Raw genomic sequence first — 12,723 nt, forward strand, 5'->3', positions numbered from 1 at the left:
GTGTGTTTGCAACATAAGTTAAGTGGTGATGAGTATACTGAATCACTAGTTCAAAACTTATTGGAGTTGGACGAATTAAAGTTGGACGTCCTAGATAGATTGCAAGTTCAAAAATGAAGCATGGCTAGATTTTATAATAAAAAAGTTATAGCCAAGTCGTTCAGCCTGGGCGAATTGGTTTGGAAAATAATACTCCCTTTGGATAGTAAAAATCCAAAGTATGGCAAGTGGTCGCCCAATTGGGAAGGACGATATAAAGTAAATAATGTATTGCCTAATGGAGCCTATCATTTGGAAGATTTAGATGGCACCAAGCACACGAGGTTCATTAATGGCAAATATTTAAAAAAATATGTTCCTTCCTTATGGGAAAGTGAACAAATAAAAGCGTAATCAAATCGTGTTGAACGATCGTAGATAAAAAGGGTCAGAGCGAAATACGTTCAAATAAATTCCTTTATTATCAAATGTTCATTACAAAGTTGCAAAATACAAAATACTAAATGCTCTATAAGCTACAATTAAGAGCGAACTAATCTCCCGGTCGATCGCCGAGTAAGAGGGTGAACTGGCCTTGATTGCCATCCTGATCGCACTGCTGCAAAGGTAAGCAGAGAGGCCAAGAAGCACTCTCAGCAAGCAGAAAGGAAGAAGACGCACCCTCACATCGTCTTCCTAAATGCATCGCTGCAATAACGGGCAAGGAGGTTGAGAAGCACTCTCAGCAAGCAAGGTGGCTTGCAAGCATCCTCAAAAATTGTCTTCCATCATGGAACTCCTTGTAAGGAACATGAAGACGATGGGAAGAACTTTACTGGTCAAAGAATATTTCCTATATCTCCCATACCAAAGGTGACATCAAAAAAGATGGCAAAATGGGTAGAACAAATGATCCATTTCCATGGAAGACGAAGGTTTTGGATCGATTGTCAAAATGCCAAATAATGGTAGCAAATTGGTTTTGAAAAAGAGAATGGAAATGAAAATGACAAGTGTGGAATATAAGTGCATTTATAGAGGCGTGAACGTGAAGAGACAGAATATGAACAGCCACATTCGTGCCTAGTAACTGGAATCAAATGGCTCGAAGTCTTGGGAAAAGAGACAGAAATACCAAGAGAAAAATGTGCGTGAATCTTAGCATAAAGCAGTTAAATGTTTGGGGGGTTGATGATTAAAGACAACGTCGATAAATACACAAAAAGACAAATTAATCGTTCATTAATGATAATGGCTGCTTGTACGTTCAGAGTTACCAATGAACATCAGTACGAGGTTACAAGGGAAAAGTTAATATGAAGTTACAAAAAGAAAAGTTAAGGCATTATATGTCTTAATTACAATTTACCCCAGACCGAACGAATTCTTTCCCTAAGTCTCCCCCAATCCTCGCTCTGCCGAGAAGAAGTGATATCCAATTCAACTACAAAATCATCATCAACTTTCAGCTTGTTGTACTGCTCGACCAAAGACTTGGTTCGCTCAATTTCTTGGGAGGTATTACGCTTTTTAGCAGCCATTTCCGCCTTGCAGTCGTCCATCCTTGCTTGAAATTCCTTCATCTGTGCAGCCAAACTGGTCATCAAAGAGTCTTCAATCATAACTTCGAAAGAGATTTCTTTCAATTCGTCCTCAACTTTGTTGATCTCCAGAAGCAAAGACTCTCTTTCAGATACAGTGCGAAGATATTGAGTACTCTTGGCCTTCATTGCAACATTTTTGGCCAGCAAGGAGAGAATCTCGGAATGGACAACTTTCAACGTCGCTTTAAAATCAGCAAAAAAATTGAGCGATGGAAGTGTCAGTGCTTGCGCCAACTTCACACTCAAATGCTCAAACTTATCCTTATGTTTGGCAGCACTAGTCTAACCGATGTCCATATTCATAAAGGACACATACTCAAATATCGACTGCCTGAGGAACTTCATATCTTCCTCTGAAGAAGCAGAAGGATGACCAGTTGAAGCAGGGCGAAACGTCTTGACCTGCCCCCAGGAAGTGAACTAGTCCTGGATGGAACGCACAATCTTATCAATGTCCTGCAAAGAAAATTGCCAACATTGAAGGTTTTCACTACAATGAACAAAGTGGAAGTAAAAGTGAAGCAAAGATTACCTCATCAGCAGTCTTGGGAGGTGACATATCCCCAGCCAAATCTACCACCTGTGGCTCCACCACTTATGAGGACTTCCCCTTGTCCGGGCGAGAAGACTTTGCCACAACGAGCAAACCCATGGGAGCATCTGTAGAACTCAAAAAGCAACAAATCAAAAATCAATAGCACAAGCAAAGGTAAAACATCAAAAAATGTATTACCTTCTTGTTCGACGTTTGGGGGGTTGACGCCCTGGGAAGAAGGTGGCTCATCCATTGGTTGTGATGAGGATTCCGGGACTGAAGGTTTTTCTTTAAGCGTAGTCCCTTCATCAGCTGGTTTGGATGAAGCAGCCTTAGTAGAGGATGATGGAGCAGGAGCTACCAACACCAAAGCTTTCAAAGGAGAGGCTGAACTTTTCTGAGAAATCCAAATAAACCATCAGCACATAGAAAAGTTTCAAGTATAGAAATGTATGCTTGTGAGTAAAATAATTTAATTACCTTTCTCCTGACGATGAGAGGCGTGTCATCATCATCATCATCTTCCTCCAAAATGGGAGATGCTGAGGTTAGCCATTTGCGGCTTGGGGTACTCTTAGCTGCAGTGGGCTTGGCAGGAAGAGAAGTAGATGGATGAACAAACTGTTTAGCACGAGTAGGGGAGGAAGGACTCCTAATGGACACAGGGGTGACCAAAACAGGAGAAGTGGAAGAAATGTTTGGCTGGTCCAGTGAATGGAAAGCACGATTGGCATCAGTTGCAAACAATATGTGCTTCACTGATGGCCAAAGTTGTTCAAAAAAGGGATGGATGGCATGACTAGGATTGAAGGGGGCTAATGAAAAGTTACTCGTCAAAAGAATATTGCGAGCATCTATAGCTTCTGCCTCTGCCTTATTAATGGTGTGGAAGCGATCTATCAACTTTCTTGAATAACAAGGGGGAACATGCCAAGTTTGGCCAAAACCAAGTTGACGAGCAAAAAATTGGAGAGCATATATTTCAACCCCAACTTTGGCATTGGTTCCAGTCAAAATATCATGGAACAACTCCTTCCCGATCAAAAACTGGACCTAAACGAGTAGAGAGGTGCTCGCACTGTTCAGGGTGGATGGGGGTTGCACATAATCTGGAGTTAAAAAGGGAGGAAAAGGAAAGAAAGAAGGAATTGAATTCAAAGTATAAAAGAATGAAAAGATGTCCCTTCTGGACATATTTACAGGGTTCAGTGGGTCAATAGCTAGCCCATAGCAGCTAGCAGAATGAAGGGAAAAGGATAGAGCACCAAGTGATGGAAAATAGGCTGTCAACCACATTTGAGTGAACCAAAGAGGCCTACTGCCAGTGGGAGATGCACAATTTTTCAATTGGAATTGGAGAGAAGTCATGCCTCTATAGAGGGTAGCCAAAAAGAAAGAACACAAATTCAGAGGCCCACCATGCGCCAATTCATGCGCTATGGGTAAATAGCTCATAGAAGGCTTCATACTTGGCACACATAGAATATATTTACAAAGCCAAATCTGAAGAAATGCCACACGCTCAGCATGGGAAGGCTCAGCGCTCGAGTGATTATAACAGCTTTGCAGGCCTGAATAACACTTGGTGAGTTTTCTGTCAAATTTTGGGGCGACAACAGAAATCAAAATACCAGGAAAAATGGTATCACCCAAAGGTGGCAGATTTACTAAGGCCCCAACATCCCTTAAAGTAATGGACATGGGACCAAGAAGGAAAACAAAATTATTATACTCAGAGGACCAACAACTTAAAGCAATAGGGAAAAGTGCTGGATCAAAAATAGGGGATTGAAGAGAGATTTCTAACAAATTAGAAATCCTGGCACTATCAAAAATTGCCTTGGTAGGACCATGGCCCACAAGGCGAGCATGCCATCTACGAAAAATAACATTAGATTTAGGCCAAGTGCAAATACCTCTTTCGCGAAGCGGTCTCAGCGGTAAAGAGTTTAGAAACGAAGGGCCTTGAGTACAAGGGAATAGCTGGCCCACCGCCACTTGTTCGACGGCCTCGACGTTGTTGAATGAAGGACCTAGATACGTTGTTGAATGAAGGACCTAGATAGAACTCATTGAGTTCGGCATGGGCTGTTGCAAGGAAGTTCGGAGTTATATATGGCCGAGTGAGAATTTTCTAGAAGTCTTCGAAACTGAAAGAGTCACCAGATTGAGATTGTGAAGCAGCCATTAGGAACGAAATAAAGTTTTGTTGAAGTTTGCTTAAGAAACGTAGCAGAGAAGCAAGAAGATGAACAGTAATATTACGAGAGAGAAGCGCGAAATAATGAGACGTGATTTAGTAGTGCGATGAAATGGCGTGTATTTGGGGGTTATAAGGGTTTGCAACATCGCGCCTTTTTCAGGCTATGGAAGAAAATAATGATTAAAATTCTTGAAAATTTCAAATGTTGCTGGGAAACACAAAGTGAATATGGCAAAAATTAATAATTGGTATTAATTCTGCCATATTGGGAGGTAATTGTTGACACGCTAAAAGTGCGGCCCAAATCTAATAGCCCAAAGAATGAAGCCCAACTGGGCAATTTAGGATAAAGGCTCAAATAGGGTTATTAATGAATGCAGTGGAAGTCCACGAATGCGGTAACACCATCGCCCAAACTTGCAAGACGCCCAAGATTTGAGCGAATGAAGTGCCTTGCAGTCGCCCAAGGTTATGACCCTGTTTTCGCCCAAACCTTCGAATCGCCCAAGATCTTAACAAGCATAAGATGTTATAGTTATCCAAAAGTACAGTTATCGAAGCAGTTATTAAATAATCTTATCACGTTCCACGATTCAAGGAGTTCAGTTGAAGACGGTTGAACGACAAAGAGTAGTGACAGCAGTTAGAGACGGCAGTTCCACGATAAGTTGACTACCATGAAGAAAGTGGGCAGTTATAAAGCAATTAAGCAGTTTCTAAGTTGTTGATCACGAAGAGATCATTAAGGGAATATAAAAGGAAGAAAAGACATAGAGCAAAGGACCCCGAATCAAACACTCTCAAACAGAGAATATGTAATTTCAATTTCTTAGTTTAGACTTAAACATTTCTTTTCAGTACTCGTGTGCTTGCTCCCCTTGGAGGCATTCTATTTAAGTTCCAATTGTAAAGTCATCGCCAATAAAACACTCATTTTTGGGACTTTGTCTCAAGAGGTTTATTTCTTACACAATCATCTGATTCCTTTTTAATTGTTAGCGACTACCAGCGCAAAACAGTTATAGATGACAAATTTTTTGCAAAGTTGAAAGAAGCACAAAACAAGAATATGGTGAACTTGCTTACACTTCAATCATTATACACTTATCTGATGTTGTTTTAAGAAAAGTTGGGAAACTTGATTCCATAAAAGAACTTTAAAAATAGTGGAGGCTTATATTTGCTCAAAGTCTACTCCTAATAAATTGTACGTGTTTGTAAGATTTTTCAATTTTAAAATGGATCCTTCAAAAAATCTTAATGACAATTTGGATGCTTTTAACAAACTTGTTTAAGATATTGTTAATTATGATGAAAATGTGTCTGAAATATATAATGTCATTATTTTGTTGAATTCTATGCCTGACTCATATAGGGAGGTTAAAAATGCAATTAAGTATGATATTAAAACCTTCACACTCGAGATGGTCATGAATTCCCTTAAGAGTACGGAGATGGAGCTTAAGGTTGAAAAAGATGATAAGAGGAGTGATGAGATACATATAATGAGGAGTAGAATGAAGTTTAAGCAAATGGTTTGGATAGAGTTCTAAATAGTAGTAACTTCCGTGATGACAGTGGTAAGAAGAAGGACAAGAAATAGGACAAGTCTGGTGGTAAGCAGTGTTACAACTGTGGTAAGTTTGGACACTATGTGAGGGATTTTCCAAAGAAGGATAAATAGAAGTGTAAGATGAGATGTGAGGTGAATATTGCTTTTAGATCGATTGATGACCCTAGTAATGTTTATTGAGAATAAATCTAGTTACGGCATATGCATCTGTGTGTCACCCTCTCTGGATGTGTGTGATTACTTTATTTAGCTGCATGATTATATTTTATATTTCAATTTGTTTGATATGTGCATTTGCATGAATTTGAGAGCAGTCTAACTAATTGTGTTATGTGTTTGCATACATAGTAGGTTGGGATATATTAGCAGTAAGTGTAATGTGTCTCTTTTGGTAAGGTTAAGTATAGACGCCTAAGGGTGCAATGGTAATTTATATCGGGATGTGGAATGTGAGATTTGGATCATGAGTGGCGAGGTGATTAAACGTTATCCTTAATCTATGAAGATCCTGATCAGGTGGAGTGTGAGAGAGGCACTTCTACCAATTCTGTTAGGTGGATACATATTATCCACTTAAATTGGGAGAAGTGATGTAATGAAAGATGATTATCACGTGGACTTAGGATCTATTGTGGTTTACCAGTTAGACATAAGTTGAATGATTAGTCTAGTGAGTATGGTGAGCGTCGAGAGGAAATATGTGTTCTAGAGGTGTGAGTAACACAAAATGAGATAGAATAAGTGTGGTGAGATCTTTTCGTCGATTTATTTATGCATTTGTTGCATATGTGTTGGCTGTTTGATTGATTAACTTAGTGTTACTCTGTTGTTCTGTGTAAACTTTTTTTTTTTAAAGATCTGTGTGTTATCCTACATTATATCTTCATCACATATTTATTTTCTCTTAATTGGTTAATGCAATTATCTGCTTCTACTTGTGTATTTTTTTTACCTTAGCCTTGGTAAGTACATGGAGTAGGTATGTTATGTGTTTCAAGTCCAAAATATGAGATAAGGTCTTTGATCCCACTTTTATTGGTTATGTTGATTATGCAAGTGTTAACTTTGTTTATTAATTGCTTACAAACTGATTGAGTTATCAAGAAAAAGATTTGTTAGATTTTGGTACCCAATAAATTTCTGGCGATGATGTAAATGTTGGAATATATTTTCATTGGTCGCAGTCAATGGTGAATTATTACGAACAACCAAGTCCAAAGGCTCGGCCCGAAAACAAATTAGACCATTAGAAGTAGCCTAAGAAATTAATGCTATTCACGGCACATATATATACCTATTAGATGGTTTTTAATCTTCACCCATCTATCCCTTATTTGGCCTAATTTGACAACCTTCTCATTCTTTTGCATTTTAACGTTTGTGATTTGTATATGAATTGAAGAAAACATTACTACCAGATTGTGGAGAAAAATTGGTTGCTCTGTGCTTCCGAAACCAGTGGTTACCTCTTTCCTTTGGTCTCCATCTTTTGCCTTCTTCCCTAGATTTCTTCATGCCTTTGTGGCTGCAAATCAATGCCATTATCTTGTCTTTTATGGGTGAGATTAAGAAACAACCGAGGTATATATTGGTTGTGGGTTGAAGTTGTTTGGATTAATTATTTAGTAGAGAAAGGTAACGTGAAATTGAGCCGAAAAACACCGTTTAGAAGATTTTTGAAGCGAGCTTTCACGAAAAAAGCAATCATAAGACAGCATTTGAGTTGAAGGAAGCCATAAACGGATCCCTCATAGACATACTCTGTTCACCACTCACACGTATCGATTTGTTTCTAGTCGTGGCCATTAACTTCTTGTGTTTTGTGGTGTACTAGTGCCTAAGTTTAAATGTTGTCAACCTAAATACAAACCTTTCCCTCAATGTCCTCCTCAATGCAGTAGCAGAAATGCCTGCTTTTCTATTAACTACACTCTTACTAGAGAAGTTTGAAAGAAAGCCATTAGCCATTGGGACTCTATGGTTCAGCGGGATTTTTTGAGTCGTCGGGGAGTTTGCTAAAATACCACTACAGAATAAGGAATGTGATCCGAATGGTGTGTGATATTTTCGGAATATTTGGCATGACTGGAACATATTCTCCTATTTGGTGCCTGATGCTATCAAAAATCGTACCTGCAGATTTTTCGAGCTTGATGACTGATAAGGAGCACGAACGTGATCTTCCGATACCTAAAACAAAGGCAACGAGGTGTGTTCTCGTCGCCCCTCCAATACTTAAGTCAGAAAGGGAAATATAAGCGTGAGGCTATATGCTGAAGAACAATGTAAAACGTACATGAATAATGGTTCAAGGTTCTGTATTTATAGTAGTAAGTGACATTCTCCTAATTGGACTCAACTAGCTGGATGTCCTCATCTGTTGGAGTCCTGAATGGTTAAAGAGTTGGTTGAATTCCAGAATTATACGTAAGATAGGATTCTTGTGGGAGTTAGGATTCCTAATTGCGTAGGAATTCTAAAGGGTTAACAATCGTCAGTAGTGAGGGGGAGCCCATTCCCGAGGACTATGCCCGAGGACATATGTTTGCAATATGCGAAGCAGCATGGAGATGTGGTCGGGCCTAGTGTCTCGAGGATGAACATGCTCGAGGACACCGCAGATGGATTTGCAACTTTATCAAAATTAGTCCTCGGGATATACTGATCGGGGATATTGGAAAATGTCACCATCATAGGCCCCCGTGCATATATGCTCGAAGATATGCTTGAGGATATGATGCAAAGAGACTAGAAATAAAAGCTCAAGTTTTAGCTCGGGGATTCCCGAACACCTGTGCTTGATCAGAAAGCTGACGTGTACTGACGTCAGCCCTAGAATAGGAAAAGGCGGTAAAAATTGGTAGGGTTAGATGTAGGACACGTGTCCAGATCTAACGGTCGGGGTAGTGACCTTTGGGCTTCCTGCTCCTGTTGCCTATAAATACCATCCCCTCATTTCATTTTTCACTTTTTACTCTCAGTAAACTTCTCTCGCTAATCGTCGGGATCGGACTTTGAGTTTTTAGGCGTCGACTTTAAGGTAAGACCTCGAGATTTTAAGTTATTCTTTAGGTATTTTTTACCTAGGTCAGGATGTCTAGTAGTAGCAGTAGCGACACTTCGTCCTCATCATCCTCGAGGAGTAATCCTGAGGACATAGGATGCTCAATCATACCTATGGCTGTCCCAATTAATGCCCAACCTCGGGCACAAAGTATCCCGACCCCTTTTAGGTATCCCGAGGTCCCCTGTAAATTTAAAGAACATCTAGCAATATCGACGGCTAGGGAGCATGGGCTCATGCCCAAATGCGACGTTAGGACGCCAGGGGTAGAGGATAGGATGGCCTTTGCTCGGGATGGAGAGTTCATGATCTTTAGGGACTCACTTAAGGGGGGATTTCGATGGCCTCTGCATCCCTTTTTTGTGGCCTTATTGGTCGAGCATAATATGAGCCCTGGACAGCTCGTGCCAAATGGTTGAGGATGCTTACCTATTTCTTTATAGCCTGTAGATACCTAGGAATTAACCTATACGTCGATCTCTATAGGATGGTGTTCGACCTGAAACAGCTTCCTCAATATACTTGTTTTGCTTACCTTTCATCCCGAGGAGGATTTAGATTATCGAGGATGCCCAGTTCTTTAAAAGGTTGGAAAGAAAAGTGGTTTTATGTCATACCTCAGGATAGCGACCTTCCTTTTAGCCCTAGGTGGGTTTTGCCCGACACTCCCTGATTTTGTGAAGGCCAGGCCTATTTTGAATCTTTAGAGAGGCATAGGGTAATGTTAGAGAACCTCGAGCCTCTTGTATATGATATAGATGACATCCTCGGGGATGACGTTCTCGATCTCGAGGATGTGAAAGGCACTGAGGGTAGGACCATTTTGCCTTCCTCTTTACTGATCTGTCCTTGAACTTATAATTGTGCTCGTTCTAATGACTTGCTCTTTTTTGCAGAGATGACTTTTGATCCTTCAGCCCTCAGACAGGCCGTGACCAAAAAGTCAAAGGCCCCTCAAGCTCGAGCTCCAGGGCAGAAGAGAGGGAAGAAGAGAGCTCGGGACCCAGGCCCTGAGAATATTAGAAGTGGGCCTGGGGAAACTTCTGCTCGGGGACATACCCCGACCACACAGGCCACTGAGACTCCTACTGGTCCACCTCGATCACATCCTCGGCCAAGGAGTACTCCCGAGGTTGTTGACCTCGATGATGAGGTTAGGCCTATGCCCTCTTTCCAGAATCAGGAGCCTGACTGGTGTCCTCTGGTGTCAAGCATCGTGGACAAATATGGGAAGGACCTTGGTTTTGATGAGGGCATGAAGGCTATGGAATCCCTTACTCTGAAGGTAAGCTCGCCCAATTTACTTTGTTTAAATACAAGATTTAAAAAGGTTTAAACGCTGTGATTACTTAAGCTCGGGTTTATATGGTGTAGGCTTTGAGTATTGCCCGAGGCCTTTCTCTGAAGGGGAAAGATGAGGCCCAAAAGACCACCAAACTCGAGGACTCTTCTCGAGCACAGGAGAAGAGGATAGCCGACTTGGAGGCTGAACGCTTTCTTCTTCAGAAGGAGCTCGAGGACTCGAAAAATGATGCCCAGAGAGCTCGAGAAGAGGCTGGAACTGCTAAGGGTGAGGCTGAAGGTTTAAAGCTCGAGATCGAGCGTTTGAAGGTTGATTTTGAGGCTCGCCTGGCTGAAGGTCGAGGGGTCGCGATTGAGGACTTTAAAATGTCCGAGGAGTTTAACGGCCTTAAGGGAGAGTATGCCATGGGCTCGTACTTCCATGCCTTCAAGGAAGCTCGGGCATTTTTGAGATCGAAGCCCGACGCTAATCCCGGGGATCTAAAGAACATCCCCGAGATTGCTGATACCCTTGAGCTGTCAGAGTCCGAGGAAACCGTCGAGGACCAAGAGGTCGACGTTGACGGCAAGGACACAGTGGAGGAGCAGGGGAGCACAGCCTCGGGAGAAAGGGCCGAGGACTTAGATTAGTTTTTGTTTTTTCGTATGATGATAGCCCTTCCATTTTGTAATTTGAACATGTATTTTACTCGACCAAGTATTTTCCTTCTGCTGTGTCAATGTATCTTGATCATTCAAATAGCCCGACGTAAGATGGTTAAATAACTCGACGCCTAGAGTAGTTGAAACACCTCGAGGACCTAATTTGTGAAAATATTTCTGAATATTATAACGTACACAAAATTTATCCCGAGGACTCAAACTGTAAAATTATTTGGGAACATCATTGTTGAACCCGAGCATTAAACAAGTTACCACGAGGACTAAATAATAAAATTATCTTGGAACATCCAAGTGTGAACCCCGAACACGTAGACAAGTTACCTCGAGGAATAAATAATAAAATTATCTTGGAAAATCCAAGTGCGAACCCCGAGCACGTAGACAAGTTACCTCGAGGACTAAATAATAAAATTATCTTGGAAAATCCAAGTGCGAACCCCGAGCACGTAGACAAGTTACCTCGAGGACTAAATAAGATTAATTATTTTCGACGACTAATTAATCATCTCGACGATTGAGAATAACTCAATTTTTAAACAAGTGATAATGCCGAGGACAGTGTACTTTTCTACACACTTAACACTCGAGGATTAAGTTCAAGGGATGGTAGTCCCCGAGGAGTACGAATAATTGTGACCGACCTCTGTACATGAGTTTTTCCCGAGCTTTCATTTTCAGGCTTGGAAAAAAATACAAGAATATATGGTCGGAATATATGTCCTCGGTATTTATACTTGTGCTGCACTATTTTGATGTGCTGATTATGAGCTCCAAGATTTTGGTGCTTACTCGAGGCAAGGCTTTAGACGGCTTGCTCGAGGGCAAGGATTACATTAGCTTGTCAAAGACAAGGCTTAAAGGGGCTTGCTCGAGGGCAAGGCTTAAAGGGGCTTGCTCGAGGGCAAGGCTTACATTGGCTTGTCGAGGACAAGGCTTACATTGGCTTGTCGAGGACAAGGCTTACATTGGCTTGTCAAGGACAAGGCTTAAAGGGGCTTGCTCGAGGGCAAGGCGCGGCTTGTCAAGGACAAGGCTTACATGCTTGCTCGGGGCAAGGCTTCAGACGGCTTGCTCGAGGGCAAGGCTTACATGCTTGCTCGGGGCAAAGCTTTAGGTGGCTTGCTGGACGCAAAGCAAACTATCGGGTTGTTATACCCGGGGTTTGGATTTATTAATTGTTTGGACTGGACTTGGATTTATAATGTATCCAAGCTGCCTACGTACCCAAACGGGATCAAGCCGAACGTAGTTCATTACAAAAGAAAACGGAAAACATGCATGGGCACGCAGGCCCGCTAAACTAGAAATAAAATGCAGGCTCGAAGAACCAAAAATAACATGCAGAAAAAGAAAATCTCCTAAACGGCATCGGGAATGTTACTTGTAATATATTTTTAGATTGTCGGCATTCCAGGGCCTCGGAAGAGGTCTACCCGAAGTGTCTCTCAGGCTGTATGCTCCTTTGCGAACCTGTCGTATGACCTCAAAGGGCCCTTCCCAGATGGGCCCGAGCTTCCCTGGGGGGTGGCCTGCCGCTTCGGCCCTCCTCAAGACCAAATCGCCAGCTCTGAACCTCCGAGCCTTGACTTTGCTATTAAAATGTTTTGCTGTCTTAGTTTGGTAGGAGGCCACTTTTATAGCGGCTTGCTCCCGTACTTCTTCCAAGAGATCAAGATGTTCAGTTGTATGCTCCGAGGTTTCTGGCACGAGCCTCCTATGGCTTGGCAGTCTAATTTCCACTGGGACCATTGCTTCAAAGCCATAGGCTAACATAAAAGGGGTTTCTCCTGTGGTTGTCCT

The sequence above is a fragment of the Olea europaea genome, chromosome 4 (assembly GCF_002742605.1).
Source record: "Olea europaea var. sylvestris chromosome 4, O_europaea_v1, whole genome shotgun sequence".
Classification (NCBI taxonomy): domain Eukaryota; kingdom Viridiplantae; phylum Streptophyta; class Magnoliopsida; order Lamiales; family Oleaceae; genus Olea; species Olea europaea.